Source organism: Diceros bicornis, chromosome 8 (genome assembly GCF_020826845.1).
Source record: "Diceros bicornis minor isolate mBicDic1 chromosome 8, mDicBic1.mat.cur, whole genome shotgun sequence".
NCBI classification, from domain to species: domain Eukaryota; kingdom Metazoa; phylum Chordata; class Mammalia; order Perissodactyla; family Rhinocerotidae; genus Diceros; species Diceros bicornis.
Genome location: NC_080747.1, coordinates 44,770,090 through 44,788,605, shown reverse-complemented (window position 1 = coordinate 44,788,605; position 18,516 = coordinate 44,770,090).

The following is an 18,516-nucleotide window of genomic DNA, read 5'->3' as shown; positions in this document are numbered from 1 at the left end:
CCTAAAACCAAAAAGGGCACTGAGGGGGCCGGCCTGGTGGTGCAAGCAGTGCACGCACTCGGCTGCGGCAGCCTGGGGTTCCCCGGTTCGGATCCCGGGCGCACATCGACGCACCACTTGGCAAGCCATGCTGTGACGGGATCCCATATAAAGTGGAGGAAGATGGGCATGGATGTTAGCCCAGGGCCAGTCTATCTCAGCAAAAAAAGAGGAGGATTGGCAGATGTTAGCACAGGGCTGATCTCCTCACAAAAAAAAAAAAAAAAAAGGCCACTGAGTTCCAATCCTTTCCTTTCACTCATAGTCGTCCCTGTGCACCAAGACACCATGAGGCAGAAAGACAGGATCTGACTGAGATGGACAGCCTGCCTTCCAGGGGAAGGAATAGGATCCTCTCAGGATCATTCACTTCTACATCTGTGGACAATGAGGGAAACTGAGAAAGCTTTAAAGATTAGGAGTCCCCCAACGAGCAGATTAAGTATTTTGGAGACACAAATACCACAAATTTAGGGATCAACAGAACTATAAATTCCAGACAATATATTCAGAACCACTGAGCTAAGTGTTGGACACGGCCACCACCAGGGCCTACTTGCTGGTGTGTGACCTATGCAGTCACACAGGCTCTCAGAAGAGCCCCAAGGTTGGTTTAATTCTCTGCTGTCGCCATCTTGAAATCCTTACTAATTTTTGGACAAGGGGCCCCACAATTTCATATTGCCCTGGGACCCAAGGATTGGATTTGGTGTTTATGCATCACCTGTTTATGGTGGCCTTAGGATGGGGGCTACACATCCCAGGATAATAGAAAACAAAAGAAGAGAAGCCCCAAGAGATCTCTGAGAAAGTTAGGACACTTTCAGACACCACCAGATTTGACATCATATTTTTTTTAAAGATCTTATGATATCTGTGAGGAATAACTCATTAGCAGACTGTGAAAAATGGTTCCCACTCTTACCAAGAATACATATATTCTGTAGCTACTCCTGTTTTATTATTGATATAAAGTGTTTACTGATAACTGTGAAAGTGAGTTTGAGAGACGCTAAATTTTGTATTGATCTGAGACTTCCTCATACTCCAGGAATATGCTTTTCTCTCTAAGTAACTGATTGGGTGTGGCACAAATAGAGAGGCAACAATGCATGGTGGTATAGAGCCTGGACTCCAGAAATAACTACTATCTGGGTTCATATTCTCTCTCTGTGACTTACTACTTATGGGACCTTGGTGAGTCACTTAATTTTTCTGTGCCTCAGTTTTTTTCTTCTGTAAAATGAGGCACACCTGACCTTGCCTCTGGCCCCTCAGAAAGAGGTCTCTGTACCCTCTGATTGGCTCATCTCTTGCTGATCCTGCTGCCTAATCCCTCTTCCTCTCCCTCACCCACATAACCTACCCAGCTTTTTGTATCTTTAATGAAGTGTGACAGTACCTCATATGGGGAGACTACACTGGGGGTTAACTGCACAGGCTCTGGAGCCACACTGCAGAGGGCTGAGTCTTGGTGTCATTGATTACTAGCTATTTACACACACAATCTGTGCCTTAGTTTCTTCATCTGTAAAATGGAGACAATAACAGTACCTCTTTCACACAGTTGTGAGGACAAATGAGTGCTGTGCTTTGCACACGGTTAGTGATACTCAACCATTTGCTATCTTTAATATTCTCTGTGTAAGAAGAAAGAAAAAAAGATGGTATTTTAAAATTTGGCCTTCCTGGACTTTAAAAGCCTCTTACCTGATCTTTCAGCCTGTGCTTTTGGTCCACTCCAATCCATCCTTCACATAGCCACTATTGGAATGTAGGCAAAATGTAAATTTGATTATATAAATCCCCTAATTGAAAGCTTTCAAAGGCTCCTGTCACTTAGGACAAGTTCCAAGCTCCTTAGCACTGGATAAAATGCCTTCCATGACCTGGCCCCGTCTACCTCTACAGCTAGTCTCCCCCAACTCCCAGTCTGGAACTTGATCCATGGCATAAAACTACTTATAGATTCTGGAATATACCAAGATATCTGTCACTGCTCTACCATTATCCATCCTGTTTCCTCGGCTGGAATTCTTCCTGCCCTGAAACTGGATTAACCCCAACTCAGCCATTTTCCGTCAGTTCAGGGACCACCTGCTGCAGAAAGCCCTTCCTTAATCCCGTAACCAGCTGGGTCTATCTTGCAGTCCCATAGTGTCCTGTGCATCTCTTCATTGTTGTAGTATAATGTAATGTTTAATGTAATGCTCAGACTCTGAAGATAAACTACCTGGGTTTGAATCCTGGCTCAGTCACTTATTTGTAGTGTGACTCTGGGCAAGTTTCTTAAACAGTTGTGCCTCATTTTCCTTATCTATGAAATGGGGATAACAAAAGTACCTACCTCATGGGACTGTTGTAAGAAATAAATTAACATAATGGCTTAAAATAGTGCATGGAGGAAAGTATACACTCGATAACTGTTAATACCATATTATATTTAATTTCCTGTTTATGTGTGTCTGGCCCCTGGACTATGAGCTCTTAATACTAAGCAGTGTTTCTTACTCATGTTTTTAAATTACCAATACTTAGCAAAATGTCTCATATTGTGTTCATGAGTTTCTCCTCTCCTTCCTGGATATATAATTACAATACATTTCACATACTCCTCTTGCATCTACCCACTCCCAGCCTGGAACATGTAGTCATGTGACTGAGTTTCATCCAATGGAACATGAGTGCATGTAATACACGGCACTACCAAACCTGGCCATAATACATCCCAAGCAATGTTTCAATGGCTTTTTCTCTATCCATGTGGTTGGAAGCAAAGAACTCCTATATCCCTCAATACAGCTGTGCTACAAGATGGAAGAGATCAAATCCCAGGATCACCTTGACAAGGTGAGCAGTTTCAGCAGGAACATTCACCTTGGACTTCAGGTGAGCACAAAACAAACCATTGTGCTAAGCTACTGAGATTGTTATTACAATAGTTAGCATTACTTACCCTGACTAATACAGTAGGTGTTCAATTAAATATTGTTGAAATGAATGATTGAATGAATGACTCAAAAATTAACTAAGAAACACTTAAACAAATACGATGGAACCCATGAGCAGAAGAGGTAAAAATAAGAAAAGAACAAGATGGCTTTAAGAGTTAAAGAAGCTTGGAGGCAAGAAAGGGGATAGGAAAACACAAACTATGTGAAACATCTCTACTAGTTCTGCCCCTACCCAGTCAGAAACAGAATTCGCTTTGCCTGCTGTTCTCTGGCCTCCTTTTGTCAAACAGCCATTAAAAAATATCATAAACAGAGAAGAGTCTGAGATGAAGTTTTTTCTTCTGCTGGACAACTTTCTGACCCCTGGGATGAGACAATATAGCACTGGGGACTTCAGGGTGAAATGTTGGAGGTTCTCTAATAAGTGTATATATAGGCAGCTTCTCAAGGGGGAAAAAATGCAGCCCTTCTATTTTCAGATGTTATTTGAGATCAGATAACTGGTAATGGACCAGGACCACCTACTGTTCTCAAGGGATCATATTAACTTACCTATTTGCCATGAGGCATCAGAAATCTAGAAGGAAAAAAAAAAAAAAAAAGTCTTCTCCAAAAGGGAGAAGAGAAAGGACTCTCCATAGGGCCTGAGAGAGTTGTTGAGTGTAACAGTCTGTGAAGAGATGAAATTCTGTGTTTGTCCAGGACATCAGGGAGAAGAAGAGAAGAGGTGGTGAGGCAGGGGCTATATCCTCAAGGGGCATTTGTCCAGTCCTAGCAGCAGAAAATCAACCCAGACTGGCCCTGTTTATGCTTTCCTAACCTTTGTGTTGGACTCCCCTCTTTCCGCATTTGTTCAGGTTGTGTACAAACTGTGGAGATTGTTCTGAAGGAGGTTCAACCAGGGAGGATTCTCTACATACTGATCAAAGCTACAAGAGCAATGTTAGAATTAGACTGATAAGAAAAGTTAGATCTGAACAGAAGAAAGAAACAATGAAAAAAGTTTTTACTTCTTCACCATTTTGTCTTGAGCTATTTCAATGAGTGATGGCTATAGAATCAGTTTTAGTGACAATTAAATTCATCTCAAGAAACACCAGGATTTTGTCACGTGACAAGCATTGTGTTAAATGCTGGGAATAAAGAGGTAAATGTGGTAAGTTCCTGGCCTTCAAAGAGTTCATAATGCAGCAGAAAAAATAGAAATGTACAATTAATCAAAATGAATACTAATACTATCATCGCCGTAATAATAATATGGCTGGCAGTTTGCTGGGCAGTAGGGGAAAGGGCAGGAATGTCAGAAAGAAGAGGACATTTGAACTGAGACTTGAAGAATATCTTGATGGATAATAGACAGACAAGATGAGGAAAAGGGATCCTAGACACAGAGAATCGTAAAAAGAAAGTCAGAAAGAAATGACAGGCTCTGTTAAAAGAATATCAGTAATCTGGTATGTCTAGAATTCGGAGTGCATGGTGAGAAGTGAATAGAGAAAAGCTTTAAAACGTACGCTGAGCCCATTTGTAGAGTAGAGAGACTTGAATTCATGTCAAAAATTTAGATTTTATTCTGAAGGTGATGGAGTCCATCACAGGTTTTCAAGTATCAAGATCCCTCAGGCATCAATCAGACATGAGGATGGACTGAAAAGGTACCAGATGAGAGGCGGGGAACTGGGTTAATGGGCTATTACCTAGATTAGGGAAGCTGTAATGAGAATGAAGAGGAGGGGAGAGATACCAAAAAATATTTTGTCAATAGAATTTGAGGTCCTTGGTATCCAAGTGGATCTGGAAGGGGTGATTTCCAAACTTGAACAATCGGGTGGATTCTAATACTGTACTGTTTTCTCTACCACTTTGCTACCATGTTATCGTGTAACATTTAGACACCAGGTACGGGGCCGGCCCACAGATCAGTTTTCCCTTCTGTCTCTGCCAGGAAGATAATCATATCTCTGTTCTGCCCTCTTCTATAGAGAAGAGAATGGATGCCACATTCATACAAAGGGAACCATGAGCTTCTCATGAGTTTCATGAACCAAGGGGTTAAAAAAAGCAAAGAAATTCAATAACAAAATCTTGGTTCTTAAAGCTCAGGGATTCATTTGAACCAACTGTTGCCATGGTTTCCAAAGTCTGAAATCAACATTTCAAGGTAATCCAAAGATCCAGATATTGCTGCAGCATTCAGGTATCAGGGAACAATCAAAGTGCCATACACCATTAGTGACCGAACTCCGTTAAGGCTGTGCTAATGCCTCAAATTGGTATTCAGCTTAGTCGCTGATGCTGTATTACTAATTATAGCATGACACCATGCAAAAGTGGGACTTTTTAAAAGGCTGGCAAATGGTGTTATTTTAATAAGTTATTAGGAAATTGCTTTTTGAGGACACAGTGAAAGTACAAGTTTCTCAATTAGGGTAATTATGTGGAATTGATGAGATTTTTGAGCATGCATGATCTGCAGCTAGCAATCCATTTGAAGCAGACCAAGTCATTGGGAGGGCAGGCTAATGAGACAGAGGATGATATGATTCATCGTATGAGAAAAACAATAATAGAGGCTATAAACAGAGGGCGTTGAAAGACTGCTTGTCTCCCAGCTACACCCACCAAAGTCTGCTTGGCCCTTCACCTTTTGTTTAGAGCTGAAATAAAGATGTCTAGATAGACCTAGCTTTGAGAGTTTAGCCAACCTTGTTTAGTGACACTTATGGACAACAAAAATAAACAATTATTAGTCAGTTGGACAACCCAAAAATATTGATGTTGTATTTGGGACTTATTTATAAGTTAGAGAATAATTGTTTGATATAAGAAGCAAGATGAGAGAAGGTGACAAGTTTGAGAATAAAATATCTTGCAGTTCTTTCCATTCCCAGATAGAATATTTTTGTTCTGAAACACTCATCCACAGAAATTCATACCTAAGCTTGAAAAAACATTACGTGGACTCTACACATATCTGTGTGTGTGTGTGTGTGTGTGTGTGTGTGTGTGTGTGTGTAAGAGAGAGCAAGCGAGTGAGAAAGTGAGAGAGAGAGATGGGGGAGTGAGAAAGAAAATATGTTTTCCTCTTTATTTTCAGTTCAACAAAGAATATTCATGTAACATCTTAGATTACTAGTTACACTACGTGGAAAGGCTCAGAAATGTTTTCTTTGACCATTTTTGAAACTGCCTTTCTGTAAGTCTCCAGTTATCGACTATTCTCAGAAATGAGTTTTTATATTTAATAGGCCAACACATTCCTCTGGTATGAAAATTTCCACCTAGAAATTGGTAGCCCTGCTTGAGTTCCTCAAGGCTCAATGAGCCCATTGTTTGCAGTGATTACCATTCTCAACAGATCTGGAAATGCTTGCCTGACTCTAATGTCCAAATACTTCTCCAAAATCCTTTTTTTAAGATCTTTACTTTTGGCTTTCTAAAAGAACCTGAGTTTGACAAACGTACTCCAAAGTTCCCCAGTTTGTCATCTGTGGGCAAAATTAGTTGAAATTCAGCAAGAAAAATAGTCATTTACAAACTAAAGTCTGATGAACAACTCTGAGTGGAGGGAGTTTTATATATACATATAAATTTATATATATACATATATAGCATAATTCTGAAGACTACTCAGAAGGACAATGTCTGGTGACATTAATGGAAAAGCATAAATGGCTCAGGGCCTATAGACTAAACTTGTACTCCCTGAAACTTTAGGACAAATTTTATATTATCTACTTGAGTAACCAAAGACACAGAGCTCAACTCTGTTCTATAGGGAATTAAACTATAAAATAAGATTCTTAAAAATAAAAAGATATTAATGCTGCTTAGCCATTTTGTTAGATATTTGACATAATTTGTAGTCTGAAGACATTGCTGTCTTTGGTCTTATATCAGAGCAAAATTCACGGAATGACTCAAGTTGTTCTCAGCATGAAGGAGAACAGACACATTTTTCAAAAGAAGCAATTGACTTGTTAAAGGCTTGACATATCACAGACATTTTGATTTTGTGATCAGACTGGATGGTGATTTACTTATCCCCTGACTTTACTGTCAGGTAATTTATAAGTTTATTTCTCAGACAAGAGCTGTGGAAAATCTTAGAAGGAATTGGTAGGGCAAAGAGGAGGGAAAAACAAAGACAAAATAAAGCTATAGTGGTGGCTAAAATGACAAGAAAAACAAATGGAAATCATTTGATTTGTACTGCACCTGTGAGAGAAGAAAGTATGACCCCCTTTTGCATCTGACACGCACAGGTGTGTTTTGCGACTTGAGAGATCTGTGTGAGATACAGCATTCACTTTTCTAAAACAGCCTTTACTTTAAGAGAACTCAACTGTGTAATTTATAGAAATTCTTTCTGAAGCTAAAAAATGCTCAAATTCCTTAGCTTTTGACTATTTCACTAAACTCTTCTAGAATCTAGAGACACAATGTGGTGTGGTGTGATTAAGATATGCCAATTCGCAGATTGCCATAATAATTAAAACTTTGGTTATGTAGCACTTGTGTCCAAGGAACAAGGTCCTTTTATCAATCTCATTTCATTCATCTTCCAAAGGAGCAGGGCAATGTGGTTATCGCTTTTGCTCCCTGGAAGATTCTAAAACTTGAACCACTAAGAGGCAAAGTGCTTGGCTGAGGGATCCAGTTAGGACAATGCCAGAGGGACCGGTACTGATGGCACCTGGGCCTGCCTGTTGGGGTCTCACCAGAAGCCATGTGCTTCATTTAAGGTATGGCATTATTAGTTTACACCTGGTAAAGTATTTAAACAAGGAGGCCATTAGACTGAGGGGGCTGTAATGCCTTGGTAGCCTATGTGAGCAAACCAAAGCCTAAGCCAGTCGATGACTCGAATCCAAGTGAAACTTAAGATCAATCAATTATAAACAGCCAACTAGGCTTTTCCAAATAAGGCAACTGCTTAAGCTATAACTAATCAAAGATGGCTCTGCTGCCGTCTTCTCTAGAAAAACCTTGCCCCGGATCCTGCCAGTGGAGAACCCTTAACCCTTTCGGTTTGGCAATCCTCAATTGGAGTAGATATATGCTCAAATAAACTCTCGAAAATTTTAATGTGCCTCAGTTCATCTTTTAACATACCAGAGCACCAAACCAGTTACTCCAATTTTAGCCTGCACAATAGTCATTCATCTGATATTTAATGTTATGCTCCTCAATAATAGTGATATATTAAATTCATTCATTTAACAAGTATTTCTTAAATACCAGTGTATCTCGCATCGTATCTGTGCTGTATCTCGCACAGATCTCTCAACTCTCAAAACACACCTGTGAGAGTCAGATGCAAAAGGGGGCCATACTTTCTTCTCTCACAGGTGCAGTACAAATCAAATGATTTCCATTTGTTTTTCTTGTCATTTTAGCCACCACTATGGCTTTATTTATGTGCCAGTAACCATATTAGGCACCAGGAACCCAAAAATGAATGAGCCATGGTGCCTGACTGCAGAGATGAGTCTCACGAAAGAGACAAATGTGAAAGTTAATAAACACAACACTTGAGAGGGCAGAGAGAGACACACAGTAGTGTCGAAACCCAGTGAAAGATATAATTAATGTCAATTAACCATGATTTCATTCTTATGCCTTTCTACATTCCATTTCCTAGTATAGAATTATGCACATACAGGTACTTGATAAATGTGTGTTTGGTTGGATTGATGGATGGATGGATGGATGAGTGAATGGGTGGGAAGAGTGAGTGAGTGAGTGAGTGAGTGAATAAATTAAAAAGAAATTGGGGCCGGCCCCGTGGCTTAGCAGTTAAGTGCGCATGCTCTGCTACTGGCGGCCCGGGTTCGGATCCCGGGCGCGCACCGACGCACCGCTCCTCTGGCCATGCTGAGGCCATGTCCCACATACAGCAACTAGAAGGATGTGCAACTATGACATACAACTATCTACTGGGGCTTTGGGGGGAAAAAAAGGAGCAGGATTGGCAATAGATGTTAGCTCAGAGCCGGTCTTCCCCAGCAAAAAGAGGAGGATGTTAGCTCAGGGCTGATCTTCCTCAAAAAAAAAAAAAAGGAAATTGACAACTTAGGAAAAAAATCCTTTGACTGGTCATGTGTTCTCATTTTAGCTTTGGGAAAGCTGGTCATAGTAGTTGGAAAGTATGATAGAAACTCCTTGCCATATCTGAATATTCAGAATGGCTGGATAGAATGCTACAGATGGTGAAATATAAAGTTAGAAGGCCAGTTACTTTTTTCTCTATGGGTATACAGACTCAGTTAACTTCACCTCATTTGTTTATTTATTTCTGCTCATTCTTAGCTCAAGCATCATTTCTTCAGAGATAACTTTCCGGATCCCAATCCCACCCACGGTCCAGGTCAGGGTGTCTGTTAAACACTTTCACAGAATCGTGGAGAATTACTTCATACCACTGGTCTCAGCTTGTTCTTACATACACAACAATCTATATGATTTATTTTTGGATTCATGCCTATATCCCGCAGTAGAATATAAAACCAACAAGTAGAGTAGGGGCCCCATCTGTTTTTTTGCTTCCTAGAGATAGCTCCAACACTTAAGACAGTGCTTGGCATGTAGAAGGTGCTAAATAAATATTTGTTGAATAAGTAAAGAGAAACACACCTGTCTCACCAACAGACATACTGCAAGTATGCCAGAAAGAACTATTTTTTAAGAGTTGTGTAAATGCTTGCTTTTAAAAAGAAAAGTTTTTCACTGCTCATATATAGACACAAAAGAAATATATATTTCTTTCAAGAAAAATTGGATAGCAGTTCAGTTCAATCAGATCCATCTCAATGATTCAGACAACCCCAGCTAAGTGGGGGGTTAGAAAATGTCACTGTGGGATTTTAGGGAGTCAATAAATAACATCCATTTTTTTCTTTCTCCTACTTTAGGACCAATGGATAAACAAAGGTGATACACTGATAATTATGGCATCAGTATTGACAGGCCCATTGAAAGATGGGCCTTTCAATCTATAACCCAAATAATTTATGACTCTTTTCTGTCCCTCACCCCATACTAGACCTTAGGAAAGCCCATCTGAAGGAAGGGTTGGCTCTGCAGGACACATATACTTACAGCAAGCATTTCCTCATTGTATCTAGGGTAGTGCAGAAAGTAAGAGAACATATCCCCAGAGTTTGGGGCCTTGAGAATCATGGATCTGTAGATGTTATCCAGGTAACTCAGGAAATTCACAAGAAATACTGGGTGGGACAAGAGGCTAGAAGGGTTACTCTAAGTCCCTGCACATGGACACGATGAGGCCAGAGGAAAGAAGAGCCCGCCCCCCACAGCAGGCAAACCCTTGGTAAACTCCCTTTTCCAACCACTGAATCACAGCACAGTATGTGGCAAATGAATGTGGCAGACAGGACAAAACGAAATATGTTAAGTTTGCTTTTCCAGGTGGTGTAACTCACGCAAATGACCACCCTTCGTTTCTGATGAGTATCTGATAGCTACCACACAATCTTTCCCTGGCAAGAGCTGTGGAATAATTTAAAAGATAGAAAAACCACAGGCTCATACAATTTAAGAGGTTCCGATATCATAATGTCCAGGTGGAGATCACAGGAACCTGGACATTTGTATTTCTAGCCTGCTTCCACGTGCCCTCTGAGTAACAAACCCCTTTCAACACCAAAACAACCCTCATCACAGGAAGCTGCAGCAGAGGGCGTAAAATGTGGCATAAGCATAAGAAGAAGAAATAGGAGATCCACTGGTACAGTGACATTTGCTCTTAACTCAAAGATGTTTGTCTTACAGACAGAGAGAGAATACCTTATGATTTCACTTATATGTGGAATCTAAAAAACAAAACAAATGAAAAAACAAAACAGAAACAGACTCACAGACACAGAGAACAAATTGGTGGTTGCCTAGTGGGGGGGAGGGGGGGAGGGCAGAATAGATGATGAGGATAAGAAATACAAACTTCCAGTCATAAAATAAATAAGCCACGGGGATATAATGCACAACAAAGGGAATAGAGTCAACAATATTGTAATCAGTTTGTATGATGACAGATGATTACTAGTCTTATCAGGGTAATCATTTTGTAATGTAAATAAATGTCGAATCCCCAGGCTGTACACCTGAAACTAGTACAATATTATATGTCAACTACACTTCAATATAATCAATTAATTAATTTTTAAAAAGATGTTTGGCTTAGGAGATCTCCTATCTTACTGTAACCTCTCAGCATTCTATGACTTTATGCTCAACTCTTTGGTGCTTAGGTTCTCCTATATACCCATCATTATATAATAACTGTAGCTAAAATTTCCTGAGCACTCAATGTGTTCCAGGCACTGTGTTAAGCATTTTACTGCATTATTTCAATTCTCACAAACTATGCAGTGGAATGAATACTTCTGTTATAGAGATGAAGAAACTGAGGTTTGCAAGTACCGATCTCTTGCCCAGATCCACACAGCTAGTAAATTGAAGGAGCTGAAATTCAAACCGAAGAAACTTGTCTCCAAAGCCTGCACTCAACCATCGCAACCACAGCAGCTAGGAGAAAGAAACATCTGGAAAAACCTTCTTAGACAAAAAGAGTGCAGCTTGTCACCTTTGGTTCTCTTTAATAAACAAAAAAATTCAGAGAGTGGTAATATTGCTTCGTCTTGGAACAGCTTATACCTCAAACCCATTCCTCTTAAAGAGAGAGCCCTAAATTCCCACTCCTGATTCCAAATGAAATCACCTTCAGTAAAACCAACAAAGATGGTCACAGCAAAAGGGCAAGATAGAGCTTTTTCAAGAATAATTTGATGAAATGTCACCTTTATTTCCACTCTAGGTGTTTGAGGTGGCTAGTCTCCAAAGATGGTCCCAGTGACCGTCCCTCTTAGTAAATCCTAGAATAACCACATTGAATCTGGACTGGCCTATGAATCACTCTAACAGAATGTGGCGGAAGTGATACTATGTAACTTTCAAGGCTGGGCCTTGAGAGATCTGTACCTTCTTCACGCTTCTCTTGGAACAGTTTCTCTTGAAGCCCACTCATCACCCTTTAGGAAGCCCATATGGAGAAAACCGAGGTGCTCCTGTCAATCACTGAGCTCCCAGCAGACGGCCAGCACCTACCGCCAGCTGTGTAAGTGCACTAACTTGTTTGTTCCAGCCCAGTCGAGTCCCCAGATGACTACAGCCAGACGACATCACATTAAACAGAAGAACGGCCCCCAGCTGAGCCTAATCAACCCATAGTTGTTACAGATAACAAAATGCTTGTTATTTTGCGCCATTAGGTTTTGGGATGCTTTGTTGCACAGTGGTGACTGGAACACAGCCCCTCTCTGGCCCCTGGGTTTCTGGAACAGAATTGTCATTACTCTTATCATCCACTAGGGAAGACTTCACTTGCAACATCATTTGTTTAAATGAGAAATGTTTCCTTCATTCTATATTCCTTGATGAAAAGGTAAAGCTAAAAAATTCTAAAGCAAAACGTAATTACTATGTTGACTAACCATTCCACAAAGAGCTTATATATGAAAATTATGTTTCAGATGGAAGTTATTTGGAATTGGCCTCAATCCTTTAGTGAACAAAAACCTCCAAAGACTAGTTGATGGTGAGACTGGGAAGCTGGTGGGTAATCAGGAATTTAGAGAAAGCAAATGTTCATCTTGTGGCCCTTGTCACAGCTTAAAACCCAATTTGGGCTAATGAATGTAAATGGAGAAGAGCTATTAATGAATCAATTAATTAGAGTCTCGTTGGCTTTTCTAGTGTCAACTCTAATTATTTGTCTGATCTGAGGTATCCTCAGATTATTTACAATCATTCCTGCCAACCAACAAAAGATAATAAGGTTGAATACCACAAATATGTGGGAATTAGAGGATAGCTTTTATCCTAGATGTTCAGGCAATATTTTCAGAGCCTGAGCCTTTTCTTCAAGGCAAAGTCTCTTTCTGGACTCTTTCTGAAGTTAATAAATGACCAAATTTCATAAAAATTTCAAAGAGGGCAATAATTAATTAATTTGCTTAGAGAAAAAAAATCCCCTAGATGCACAGAAATTTGTTCAGAATCAAGAGACAGGGGTATTTCTTTATGTTCTATTTTCTTTTTCCAGCAGTTATTTTCTTACATAGGGTCTGAGAAAGAAATATACACTTCTGGAGGGAAACTGAGGCAGAGGACAAATAATAACTCTATTCAAAAGTGATGACTACCCAGTGGCAGTACTCATAATCTGAGAAAATCTAATCCTGTCTTCATTTCTCACAAGCACACATGTATCTTATCAATACATAGGTCAAGGTTATTTTTCTTCAGTCTACAGCTCAATCTCAACCTAATTCTATATCTGATCATTTTTGTTCCACTTTGTTATAAAAGAAAAGAATCCAGATTCCATTTAGCTTAAGAAAAATGGAAAATTCTCTCTTTCTAGCAAGCTGAAAAGCGGTTCTTATAACAAAAAAATTACCTAATTAAAGTGCTCAGTTGAATCAGTTACCACAAGTCCAATTAAATCAAACTGCCAACAGGAATATATTATACCTGATAAGAAGGAGTGTTAGTGAATAGATCAACACAAAGCATGAAGATCACGCTCTCCATTAAATATAGGGAAGAAGCTGTTTATTTTTTCCTTTAAATGATGGTATATCTTCCTGATGAAATATTGTTTCTTAGTACGCCAATAAAGCTACATATCTGGCAGTGAGAGCACTAATATCCACACGCTAATTCAGGAGCTCAAGGTTGGATGTTTACTTTGTCAGTGAACTTCTAGCCATAGGTTTGTGAAAATAAAAGGCATTAATGACTAGTTTATAATAAAACCACCTTGGTCCTTTTCCCTCATGGTGCAGTGGTGGTGGCAGTGGTTATACACTGTGAACGAACATATGAACAATGAAAAGAATGGCAAATTTGGAGCAGGACAGAAATGATAAACCTCTTCAACCAAAGAAAAATATCTGTCCACTTGCTAATCAGAAAGAAATGTGGTTCTCTAAAGGGGTTCTCTATTTCTGTAGAAAGAAAGAGAACCCCATTTCTTTCTTTGAGTTCTGTGATGTTTCTTTATCATGCTCACAGCATACTTTCTATAGGCTGGAATCTTGGGCTTTTCTTCTCATTTCTACTTGCAGTCTCATCTATTGTGTTTGTCTCTGCATTAAGAGGAACATCCAAGACACCTATCATTTCTGCCCCGCTCTGCCAGAGTTGCTGTTCCAATGGAAGAAATAGAAAATGCTGGAAAACAGGAAAAAAGAATATTGAACTGGACATGTCAGCCATGTGTCTATAACTGGCCAGTTGAGAGAAAGTACATTGGAGAAAACACACACAGACAAAATCATTAGAGAGGTTCCTGAGGTCAATAAAAAAGAGACTGCACAGAGTCAACCCTCAGAGCCTTGCCAACCATATTTCCCGTTCCTGCCTGTCTGCACTCTTATAGCTTTACATCTATTCCTTTTTTCTGAAGGTGTCTAAGTAAGTCTTATACAGATGCGTGATATTCTCCAATCTGTGAAGCACCATTAAAAATACAACTAGTCTCTGTATAGATCCTACTTGAAATTTAAAACAGCTGTTACTGAGAAATTTGGAGAGTTTACAGAAATTCAGAAAATATCTACCTTAAAATTGTATGTACTATATATCTTTCTCAAAATAGTTTATAATTTTTACATTCACATTATGAAGATAATGTGGTAGATATTTGACATCTGTAATATAGAGATTTGATTTAAAGGATTCTATCTTTATGCTTTTGAAACCACAACAGAACATAAAAATTTCTCTGCAGAAGGATGAATGGATTTACCAAGTCTTATGAATTTACAAGAGCTTTTTTCCTACTATCAAAGGAGTATTTCTTGACTTTGTCTGGCTGATACTCATAATATCCATTCATTTTCCAGGACTAATATCCATATCATTTTTAAATATTACGAATGCTTTTTTATAAATCCAAAATATCTTTGGGAAATTTCTGTGAGACTATTTCTCACTTTACCTCAGAGCCCTTTGAAGTCAGTGGGAGCTCTGTGCTTGAATCAGTGCCATGGAGTGAGAAGCCAGAGAAGAAATGGGGCCAATACAAAAATATCCAAACATACAGAGGGACGCTTTCCTATCTATGATGTGTCCAAAGGGCTGAGCTCAGAAACTGTTCTAATGAGAGAATTCTTCAAGGAAAATGGAAAATAATTCCAAAAAGTGGCTAAGAGCTAGTCAAAATAGGAAGGAGAAAATCAGCAATTTAAAATAAATTTTAATGAATGCTGATTCCAGGTTCCAGGAATTAGTTATGAAGTTTGCTGGAAAGAGGAAGAGTTAGCCTTGATTACAGTTAAAATGCAAGGTTGCCTAGAAAGCATGATTTTAAACTTAACAGATCCTGTCATTTTCTCTCCCAACTCTTTATTTCCAACCACATCCCACAAATCTCTTTCCTACTGATAGCTAAAACTTCAACATTAGTAATCAATTCCTTTGGGTTAGTCCCACTTTGGTGGTCTTTTATAAAGCAAACTGTCTAGGAACAGGGTGCTGGACTCTTGATGGGGGGTGGGTGAAGGTAGTACCGAGAACAGGAAATGCTAGCAACTGAATGGTGTCCCCCTACAAAATTCATATGGTAAAGCCCTAACCCCCAATGTGACTGTATTTGAAAATAGGTCTTATAGGGAGGTAGTTAAGGTTAAATGAGGTCATAAGGGTAGGGCCCTGATCCCATAGGATTAGTGTCCTTATAAGGAGACATCAGAGAGCTCTCTCCCTCTTCTCTCCCTCTCCTTGAAAGCGCAAAGAGATTATGTGAGCAGATGGCAAGATGGAGGCTGCCTGCAAGCCAAGAGAAGAGCCCTCAGAATGAAACCTACCTTGCTGGCACCTTGATCCTGAACTTCCCAACCTCCAAAACTATGAGAAATAAATTTCTGTTGTTTAAACCACCCAGTCTGTGGTACTTTGTATGGCAGCCTGAGTTCATTAAGACAGGGGATAATAAGGCAAGGAGAAGCATTCTGTGGAGCAGATTGAGGGGAGCACTCCCTCGGCAATACCCACAACAGCTGCAGGAGAGGTGTTTGAAGATAGAAGTATCCTTCCAGAGAGTGAGTTTCTTCATTCTCCTCTGCTGTCTTCCTGAGGACATGTAGCAATCACTATTGGGAATGTCTCTTCAGGCCATATCGCACCCCACTCTTTGAGAACTTCTGGAGTCCACTCACATTACGGGCCTGTGGTATCATAAAAAATATATATTTGGTCTTTGCCCCAGTTCCTGATACAGAGTTCATGAAACCCTTGAAATTTCCTGAGTGATGAGTGTCTTTTGTATGCTAATGAGATGACAGTTGGTGGAGGAGTCCCTAGATGGCTTCAGGATGGGGGCTGGTCACCAGAAAAGCCAACCAGATGATTAGAGGGTTAGAACATTCAGCTCCACCCCCAAACTTCCGGGGAAGAGGAGACGGGCTGGAGATTGAGTTCAATCACCAATGGCCATTGGTTTAATCAATCATGCCTACATAAGGAAATCTAGATGAAAACCCCTGAACAATGGAGTTTGAGGAGATTCCAAGTTGGCGAACACATCCATGTGCCAGGAGGGTAACATATCCAAAATCCACTGGCACAGAGGTTCCTCTGCTCAGGACCCTTCCAGATCTTACCCTTTCTACATCTTCATCTGGCTGTTCATTTGTATGCTTTATAATAAACTATAATGGTAAAAACAGCACTTTCTTGAGTTCTGCGTGTCGTTCTAAGGAATTATCAAAACTGAGGGGGTCATTGACCCCCAAAATTGTAGTCAGCCTGGCAGAAGTGTAGGTAGCCTGGGTACCCCATTATCAGATGGTGTCTGAAGTTGGGACAGTCTTATGAGACTAGCTCTTAACCTATGGGGTCTGCATTAACTCTGGGAGTCAGTGTCAGAATTTAATTGAGTTGTTGGACACCCAGCTGGTGTCAGAGAATTAATTGGTGTGTGGGAAAATGACACATAGGGCCCTTGCATACATGTGACAGTCCTACTCTGGCAACAGATTACCCCAGGAATAGACACCTGATCCAATCTGGGCCAATCAGATTTTCTTTCAAGAATTTGAATAATGGGCCCCTAAGTGACGGTCTAAAATCTCTAGACAACTTTAATTAGTCTTTTGAACTGAGGACATGAAGACTCAGAGTTGTGGCATGTCTATGCTCTCGCCAGTGCATATGACAGCAGAAAAAGTTAATCTGTGCTTAGAAAGAAATGAAGTAAATGCGTGAAAGGAAGACCCTGTGGCTTTAGGGAGACAGAGAGAGTGAAACTCAGGGGGTGGTTGCCTTGAATCCTGCCAGCTTTCCAGTTCCTGGTCTCCCTCCTGAGACCTGACATTTCCTGGTCTTGAGTTAACTGAGATCTCATGTATTCTTATAATAAATCCCTTCTCTTTTTGTTTAAGTTTGTAAAGGTTGGTTTATGTCCTTTCAAATAAAGTCCTAAGATGAAGACTAGAATGATAATGATAGTGATGCTGATAACTAATATCTAATGAGTGCTCACTTTGTTCTAAACTCTCTCTAGGCACTTTACATATATTTTTTTCATTTAATTTTCACACTGAACCAATGAAGTTGGTATAATTTTTACCCCCATATTACTATAGAACATGTAGTACTTAAATGCTTGAGGATACACATAACTCATTCCAGATACAATTTCTGAATTGGTGGACCCTACATGACTATTTTGGTCAAGAATCTAGTGCACAAATTTAGCAAAAACAAGCCAACAACATATCTTACAAACTCTTGTTTTAACATAGCCCACCAAATATCATCAAATCTAAGATGTTCTCAATTATCAGAATCCATCATTATTTTTTCATTTATTTCCTCATTTTATTTTGAAAAATTTCAAATATAAAAAAAGTGGAAAGTACAGTACAATAAACTGTCATCCTCTTTACCTAAATTCATTTTAGGTAAATTCAGTTGTTAAAATTTTACCACATCTGCTATATGTATGACATATATTTATAGAAACACACCAATATACTCTTTTTTCCTAAACTGACAGTAAGCTACAAGGAAACCTCACTCCTAAACACTCTAGCAGGCATCTCCTAAGAACAAGGATAAGCTCCTGCATAACAACAATAACATTATCACACACAATGAATTTAACATTATACTATAATTTTATCTAATATGTAGTTCATATTCATATTCCTCCAGTTATCAAAAAATAAAACACTTTTGACTCTGGACCAAGATAGTGACATAGGCGGCTCCTGACTTCCCCTCCTCCCACAGACGCACTGAATGTACAGCTACACAAAGAGCAGTTCTCCTGGAGAGAAGTCCAGAAACTAGATGCGTGACTCCTACACATCAAGAAAACAAGAAAATACCCATATCGAAAAGTGTAGGAACGGCTGAGGCACACTCTCACCACTAAACCATACCCTCAGCACAGCACCATACAATCTGGAGGGAACCCCTAACTCCCAGCTTC